This window comes from Leptonychotes weddellii, unplaced genomic scaffold, assembly GCF_054177405.1.
Source record: "Leptonychotes weddellii isolate Sample4059 unplaced genomic scaffold, ASM5417740v2 HiC_scaffold_254, whole genome shotgun sequence".
Taxonomy (NCBI): domain Eukaryota; kingdom Metazoa; phylum Chordata; class Mammalia; order Carnivora; family Phocidae; genus Leptonychotes; species Leptonychotes weddellii.
Window position 1 is genome coordinate 1 of NW_027845560.1, and position 9177 is coordinate 9177.

Consider the following 9177-nt stretch of genomic DNA (forward strand, 5'->3'; position numbering starts at 1 on the left):
AGTTCCTTCACTGTGTATAGTCCCATTTATTTATTTTTGCTATTGTTGCCCTTGCCTAAAGAGACATATCCAAAAAAATATTGCTAAGAGCAATGTCAAAAAGCTTACTACCTATATTTTCTTCAAGGAGATTTATGGTTTCAGGTCTTTTACTACCTATATTTTCTTCAAGGAGACTTATGTTTTCAGGTCTTATGTTTAAGTCCTTAATCCATTTAGAGCTTATTAATTTTGCAGCTTTTCCTTTGAACAATACATGTTATCTATTCTGTGAATAGTTAGTATTACAGATGTCAGTTTATATAACTGTGTGAAATAACAAGAGAATTATGAGACAGTATGTCATGATTCATTCCCATGTACTATGTTCTTCAGTGACTATAATCCTTCACAACTGCTTACTCTTGCACTTGCTTTTAAGTTTAAAGGACATTTTCCCCTCAGAACTGTATGTATAAAATAGTAGTACTAAAACACATTTTAATTTTGTTTCTTTTAGGCCTATGGCATGTCTGCATTACCTTTAAATCTAATAAAAGGCACCAGAAGTGCTGCTTATGAACGTTTAGAAAACACTGAAGACATTGAAGAAGTGGAGCAGCACATTCAAACGATTAAATCAAAAGTGAGTTTTTATTTTATTGTATTTGGGAAGTATAAAAGCACATTGTCTTTACACTACTTTCTGATATGACTTAGACATTGGCAATCCCATATATTTGACATCATTTGAATTTTTCAACATATCCTTAACAAACTATGTCCATGGTTTTAAAATTTGTCTTCTGTGAAATGCAAGACACTGACAATATGAGAATTTCTATCAATGTTCTAACAAGTAAAAGCAAAAGTTTTGCTCAGGTATGATCAAGACCTTGCTTATTCTGAGGTATGTTGATTTCATGTGTAACATCAGATTTTACTGTATCACTTATGTTCAAGTTTTATGTACTAGTGGAATAAGCTAAAAATTGCATGTAATCACTTGCCCATTGAATGTACTTCTAAAAACATAATGAAGTTTCTTTCTCTGTCACCTTCAAGTAACAGATAAATATTATTTATAGAACATATTTATAGAACAGATAAATAATACTTATAGAACACATAAAACCTATTTATAGAACATTTCTAAACTAGCTAAAACTAAATAGTATTAAACTAGCATAATCCTGATACAGGAATCGGATGATAATTGCATACAAAAAAGAAGACTACATATGTACTGGTCTCTCATGAACATAGAAGCAAATGTTTTAATATAAGGAAAAGTATTCGCAATTCAAACCTGTGCTGTAATAAGAATATTTTATAATTATCAGATTAGGTTTATCCTAGAAATTCAAGGATGATACGTTAGAAAATCTACTAACGTAGTTTAATGTAGTGAGGATAAATGAGAAATATAAGCATTTTAATAGCTGCTAAAGAATATTTAGTAAAAGTCAATTTGTAGTTATGTTTTTTTTTTTTTTTTAAAAAAAGCCTTACCAAATTAGAAGAGAAGAGAGTACTTAGGAAAGGAAATCTATAATGAGTGTTGTCATACTTAATGATGAATTAAACATTCCCATTGAAGTCACACATAGGTCAGTGTGGTCGGTATCATTGTTGCTCATTAGCATATTCCTGGAGGTCCTTGTCAGATAAGAGAGAATGCCAGTATAAACCTAAGAGGGAGAGAGAGGAAAAGGGAAATATCCTTATTATTCACATATCATCTACCAAGAAAATCTGAAAGAATGATCGACAAATTAATGGAACTAATAAGAGTTCATCAAAGTGCCTGGATACAAACATACAGAAATCATTAACCAGTTGGAAGATGTAGTAGAAAATGGTCTCATTCACAATAGCTGCAGACTATAAAATAATAAGGAATGTCAGAATCGTCCTGGTAGAAATTAAATAAAATTTATTGCAATACATAATAGGAGACTGAAATATATGGAGAACTTCATCAGTTCCTGATTGGGAAGATTGAATATTATAGAGATGACAGTTTTTCATAAGTTTAGGTGGAAATTTATAAAAGGCAAAATATGAAATTTTCGTAGACCCCCTGAATTCAGATCAAATACAAAATTTACAAAACATTAGGAGAAAGTGAAAGTAAAATTTTATCTTGGTGTACAGAAGGCCTTTCTAAACATGACACAAAAAAACCCCAAATGCTAATTGAGAGATTGGTGAGTTTTACTTTTTTTTTTTTTTTTAAATTTATTCGACAGCACAAGTAGGCAGAGTGGCAGGCAGAGGGAGAGGGAGAAGCAGGCTCTCCGCTGAGCAGGGAGCTGGACGTGGGGCTCGATCCCAGGACCCCAGGATCATGACCTGAGCCGAAGGCAGCCACTCAACCGACTGAGCCACCCAGGCGCCCCTACATTTTTAAGTTCTAAAATTTATGTACCCAAAAAGCACCACCGAAAGGAAGTCTATAATGTAGGAGGAAATAATCTGCAGTATGAGTATGTATAAAGAACATCTTCAAATCAGTAAGAAAAAAGGACAAGCAATACATAGAAATAATGAACAAAAGACCCAAATAGAGTTTACTGAAGGAAAAATTAAATTCTTCAGTGAAAAATATAAAATGATGCTTCAGCTCTTCAGTAGTAAGTAGGTTGACCAAGCATCCCAGTTTGCCTGGGACCTGAGGGGATTTTCCAGGACATGGAACTTGGAGTACAGAGACCAGGGTGGTTGGTCACCCTGTTATCAGAGATAGTAATCAGAAATATGCTAATTAGAGCATCTCAATATTTTATCTTTTAGAAGTCTTTAAAATTTTTACCTTTGTCAGGTATTAGTGAGATTTTGGGGATAGATACACTGCTTGTGGGAATGTAAAATATACAGCTTTTTAAAGAAAATTGTATGATATGACATGTGCCTGTACACACAAACACATCCCTTTTAATAAAGTTTAACCAGCAGTTGATGTCTGGGAGCATCTCTGACTCAAGTATATGTATATACTTATATCTGGGTGAAGAAGGATGTTCATGCACATTATTAATGCTTCCCAAAAAAGAAAACAATCTAAATGTTCAAAAATAAGGTATTTATTAATATACCATGGTATAATGTGGTATGCATGAGGTAGATTTATATAGACTGAAGAATATATCTTAATAGAATCAAATCAGATTCTCTCAGTTCAAAATCTAGCCCTCCTTATTATGCATATAATTATCTGTGGGCCTTATTTTCCTACTCTAATAAATGGAAATAATATTACTACCAACTTCAAAGTTATATTATGAAGATTTAAGGAGAATAAACGGTAAAGAACAGATCGGTTTTAGGCACAAGAAATGTGCTCAAGAAATGTTAGCTATTATGTACAACAGAAACCCATACGAATATTAACAGATATGCATGCATGCAAATACATAGAAAATGTGTAGAAGGATATTGTATTGCTTAATGGAGGTAATAGTAGGAAAGGGCAGTGGTACTCTGGGATAGTATGAAGGGAAGCTTTCATGTTTTACTTTTTTTAAAACAAAAGGTATGTATTCATATGCTTTATAATTACATTTTTTTTTCCAGATGAGATAATTAGTTGACTGCTGGGTTTCTATCCTGGTGTTTGTTTCTCTGACCAAAATTATTCTTATATTGTTTTGGTCAATAGGTGAAGCAGAGGCAAAGCCCTTACTCCACTGAAATATTCACCAAGTAGACAGATATATAACTTGGGTTTATTTTTAGTGGACCCTTAAATCGGTTTACTTTTTTTCTGAAATAGTGAAAGCTAGTTGTTAAATAAAACTACCTCATTGTTGGTATCCTTTGGATATTAGAATGGCATTTCTGAGAAAAATTATATGTTTACGATACAAAGTACTGTACCTTTCTCATGCCACACACTTGAAGTATTATTGCCTGGATCTATCTTCTAGAAGGGAATGTTTGTTTTATTCCTTTGTCCTTCCAAAAATACCTTTCTCTGAGGTTCCTTTTTCTTGGGAAGAAGTTCGATAGTACCCATTGTACTTAAAGGAATGAAGATAATTAAATATAGTCTAGTGTATGCAAAATATACAGTAGCACCAGCATCTCCTGGGACTTTGGTAGAAATGCACATTTTAGGCCCCACCCAAGGCCAACTAAATTTTATTTATAGGGTCTAGAAATCTGTGTTTAACAAACTTTTCAGGTAATTGTTATGCATGATAAAGTTTGAGAAGCAGTTTGATAAAGTATGGAAGACGACGGCTGGTTCCAGAAGAGTATGGCAGTGCCATTATGTAAAGAGATCATTATTACTGTGTAGGTATCTTTATTAAAGAATATTTGAATATTGTCTTCATTATAGCTGTGATTTCAGATGAGGCTGCACTGCATATGCTAGAGAGCAATTTTGTTGTCTCTCTCTTAAGAACCTATTTAAACCTGAATAGGGATATTAACATTTTAATATCTGATGTCTTTACATTTTATTTTTTTAAAGATTTTATTTATTTGAGAGAGAGCGAGCACAAGCATGAGTTGGGGGAGGGGCAGAGGCAGAGGGAGAGGGAGAAAGCAGATTACCCACTGAGCAGGGAGCCCGATGCAGGGCTCAATCCCAGGACCCTAGGATCATGACTTGAGCCGAAAGCAGACACTTACCCAACTGAACCACCCAGGTGCCCCTGATGTCTTTACATTTTAAAAATGCAGTTCCATGTAAATATTTTTCTTGTTGCTTCCAATAAAAGCAAACAAATTTATGTTTCACCTTTTTGTACTTAGCAATTGTCATATTATTGTAATTAATTATTGTATCCAGTTGAAGATACTTGGGGGCAGGGGAGTTCAAGCGGGAAAGTGTTATCTTTGAACCACCATTGAGAAAGGTACTGCTTATGGTTATAGTAAGCATCACATAAAAATAGATGGATGAGGGGCCCCTGGGTGGCTCAGTCGGTTAAGCGGCTGCCTTCGGCTCGGGTCATGATCCCACGGTCCTGGGATCGAGCCCCGCATCGGGCTCCCTGCTCAGCGGGAAGCCGACTTCTCCCTCTCCCACTCCCCCACTTGTGTTCCCTCTCTCGCTGTCTCTCTCTGTCAAATAAATAAATAAAATCTTTAAAAAAAAAAAATAGATGGATGAAAGTTACCTCTCAGTAGGCTGGCCAAAGAAAACATGACTTATTTGCAAAAGTACTTGGAGAATAAGAAAGTGACATTTCTTAGCAATTGTTATAAATACCTCTGCATAGCACATACTAGTATTACATCCCTCTGCTGTATTTGAATCAGGGGCTGACCAAAGGGAGAGAAGGGGTAGAACCAAATATATTAAGATAAGGGATAGAAAGAGGAGCTTGGAGGTGAGAGAGAGTAATTGAACAAATTGAATAAAGTGCCCCATAAAAAGGGCATTTTTAAAGATATTTATCTCCTTTCCACGTAACTTTACCATATATTTGGAAAATAGGAATCAAGAAGTTCAGTATTAAATGTACACACATCTATATTTTGATGCTGATCTTGGTTCAGAGATGTGTATTGTCACAAAGATGTCATTTTTTTTTTTTTTCAGTTTGTAAATTTGCCTAGGGAGTATCCAACCTAAAAAAAGGTTTTGTTGCATGATTTGATAAATCTGATGGGTACTTTACTAAGACCTTAATGGTAAAAAACTGTTTTATTTTGTTCTGTTACTTGCAGAGCAAAGATGGTCGACCTTTGCCAGCAAGGGATAAACGCGCCTTAAAACAATTTGAAGAAAGGTTACGAACACTTAGGAAAAGAGAGAGGCACTTAGAATTCATTGAAAACAGCTGGTGGACAAAATTTTGTGGTGCTCTGCGTCCCCTGAAGGTAAATGGAGTTTTAAAAAAATTATGTTGTCACTCTTTTCCCAAGTTTATATAGACCTCTTAGAGTAATTGAGTTCTCTTTGTGAGGAATTACAGCATGGTACTTACGAGCATGAATTTCGGAGTTAAAGTGATTTTGAATCATAGCTCTGTCACTTGGTAGTTTGGGCCGGTTACACACCTCTCTGAGCTTCATTCATTTACTCATGTGTAAAGCAAGTATTATAACAGAGATGCTGGGAAATTTAAATTAAAATATAAGAAAGTAATATAGTGTGTTGCTAACACATTTTGCAAGTTTGTACTTCTCCATAAATAGGAGAACTGGGACCTATATTAGAACTCAGGAACCCTATAAACTGAAAGTAATAGAATTTGCTTCATTGTTAGATGGTATGTTTCTGAAAGTATATAAAAAGGTATTATTTAGGACAGAAAACCATTAATTAGTCCGTACTGCCTCCCTCCCTCCTTCCCTCCCTCCCTTCCTTCCTTTCCTTCTTTTCCTCCTTTCTTTTATTTTTTGAAAGTATCATTTGCTAGCCATGAATTCTTCAGACAGTGGTACCTCCACTGAACTAAGGGCATAATAATACAACTCTGAGTCTAAAAAGTAGCTAGAACTGCTGGCCACAGATTTCTATATTGTCCATTCTGTATCTGGCATTTCAAACACCAAGCTATGTATACAATAGTGTGTAAGTTGTAATTTAGAAAGTGCAGTGAATAGACTGGTTTAAGGAAAGTTAGGCAAGGTGAAGCTATAAAGTGGGTTTTGGCTAAGTTTTAAAAAAAAATGTTTTAGAGAGCCTCATGAAGGGGTTAGTCAGGTTGAGTTCTGCTTTGTCTTCCTCTTGTAATTAGAAAGGAAATAAGGAAATGCATTGACTGCTCACCTTAAAAACCTGCTTTTTGAAAGAGTTCTTCAAAAATATATCGTAATCAGATCTATTGTTTATTTTTAAACCTTCTGTTAGAATCAGTTTTATTGAAGAGTCACCACTCCTTTTTTGCGGGGTGATTGTCTTTATATCAGAAGTATGATGAAATCCTCCTCAATCTTTTTTTTTTAATCTCCTCAACCTTACCTTAATTCTATATTTTTTATATGGCTTCTTTATAAATATTTATAACTGGTCTAACATGGGCTGCCTTGATTTAAACACACTCTGTCCTATTTCACTGAACCCATGTGTAGAGGGATTTTTAAATCAACTTTAATAAGTGTGCAGATTGATTTTGCCAAATACAGATATGTAGATATGGAAGATCCACATCACTCCAAAAAGCTACTTGATGTCTTCCCCTGTCCCATTGAACTCAGACCCTGGATAGCCGTTGATGTCTTTCTGTCATTATAGTTTAGTTTTTTGTGTTCTATAATTTCATGTAAATGAAATCATAGAGTGTAGTATAATCTTTTTTCTGGCTTTTTTGGTGCAACAAAATGTTTTTGAGATTTGTCTATGTTGCATGTTTTCTTTCAGTAATTCATTCTGTTTTACTGCTGGGTAGCATCCTGATGTGTCTGTCTATGTCACAATTTGTTTATCCACTCACCTTTTAGTGGAGATTTGAGTTATTTCCAGTTTGAGATTATTATGAATAATGCTGATGTGAACATCTGATATAGATGTGTGTTTTCATTTCATTCATTTTTCTTGGGTAAATAACTAGGAGTAGAATTTCTGAGTGTAATGTTTAATGTACATTTAACTTTATAAGAAACTGCCAATGTATTTTCCAAAGTGGTTGTACCATTTTGCATTCCCACAGCAATATGGGATTCCAGATTGCTTCACATCCTTGTCAACTCTTATATTGTTACGTTGTAATAGTTATTCTGATGGATGTATAATACTAATTCATTATGGTTTTGATTTGCATTTCCTTGGTGACTAATGATACTGAGCATTTTTTAGTATTCTTATTGTGTATTTTCTTTAAAATGCTTGTGTAAATCTTTTGTCCTTTTTTTAAAATTTTTTAATGAGTGAGTTACAAGAATTCTTTATATTATGCTGCATTAAGTACTTTGTGAAATACATGTATTGTGAATGTTGTCTCTTACTTTATAGCTTGCCTTTATGTATTCTTAAACTGTCATTCAAAGAGATGTTCCTTAAATTTTTATTGCAATCATTTTCTCATATGTTTTCTTCTGGAAATTTTATGGTTTTAGCGCTTATATTTTAGGTTTGCAGTCCATTTTAAGTTAATATTGTGGGATGGTATAACTTAAGGGTTTATTTTCCATATGGATATTCAGTTGTTTCAGTAGCATTTTTGTCAAGACTGTTCTTTGCTCACTGACTTTCCTTGGTACTTTTGTCAAACCAATTGATCATGTGTATGTGTGGGTCTATTTCAGGACTTTCTTTTTTGCTCCATTGATTTATATGTCCTTATGCTAAAACTTGATTACTGGTATGTTATACAATCAGTCATGAAATCAAGGAGTATAAATTCTTCAGTTTTGTTTTTCTTTTTCAGTATTGTTTTAGCTATTCTAGATCTTTGCATTTCCATATAAATTTTAGAATCAACGTAGAATTCTACAGAAGACCCACTGGGATTTCTATTGGGATTACTTTGAATCTGTAGGCAGATTTGGGGAGAATTGATATTGTAAACTTGAACCAAATGAGAGTTTGTCCACCTGATGCACAGCAAGCCAGTAAAAACTGACACCAGCCTTTTGCAGTGAAGAACGATATTGGTGTGGCACCACCCAGGATAACAGGGAGCTAATGCTCTAAAGACCTGAGCTACCTGATGGCTTGCAGGTGAAGGTTTTTAAAGGCAAAATTTGGGGCAGGGGGCCTCCTGAGAAGGTCAGCCCCACTGATTGGCGGCCCATGTTAGCAGGTACTCTAGTACTGCTTTGTCTGGTGCCTCAGAGGTCTTTTCCATCTCAAGAGACTTGGAATCTGAAAAATACCTTTATTCTATATGTTAGAAATTTCATTAGGTACATTTGGTGATTATATCTTTACTTGTAAGCTAGTGGGGTTGTATAAAACAAGGTTTATATTTACAGGTTCCCTGGCCAATCCAGCCGTGACCAGGGATGGTAGGCCCTTTAGTATTCATTCTCTCAACTGACAAGATGGGTGCTGGCTTTAATATCTTAATACTGAATCTCCTAGTCCATGAACATGAGATCTTTCCATTTATTTATGATATCTGAAAGTTCTCTTTGCAGTATTTTGTAGGTTCAGCATAGAGGTCTTTCAAATATTTTGATAAATATATCTATATCTTTGTTTATACTGTTACACATGATTTTATTTAATTTCAGTTTTCAGTTATTGGCTTCTTAGTATGTAGAAATTTGTTTCTGTACATTGATCTCATATCA

The 9177-nt window shown here is 34.5% G+C and overlaps 1 long non-coding RNA gene across 1 annotated transcript; it reads left to right on the top strand.

Annotated features, from left to right (window-relative positions):
- Positions 1–173: 173 nt before the first annotated feature.
- LOC145718922 (uncharacterized) lies at positions 174–7943 on the top strand. The gene is made up of 2 exons (XR_014142092.1): positions 174–625; positions 5665–7943. It is a non-coding gene; the product is annotated as an uncharacterized LOC145718922 (long non-coding RNA).
- The last annotated feature ends 1234 nt before the right edge of the window (positions 7944–9177 follow it).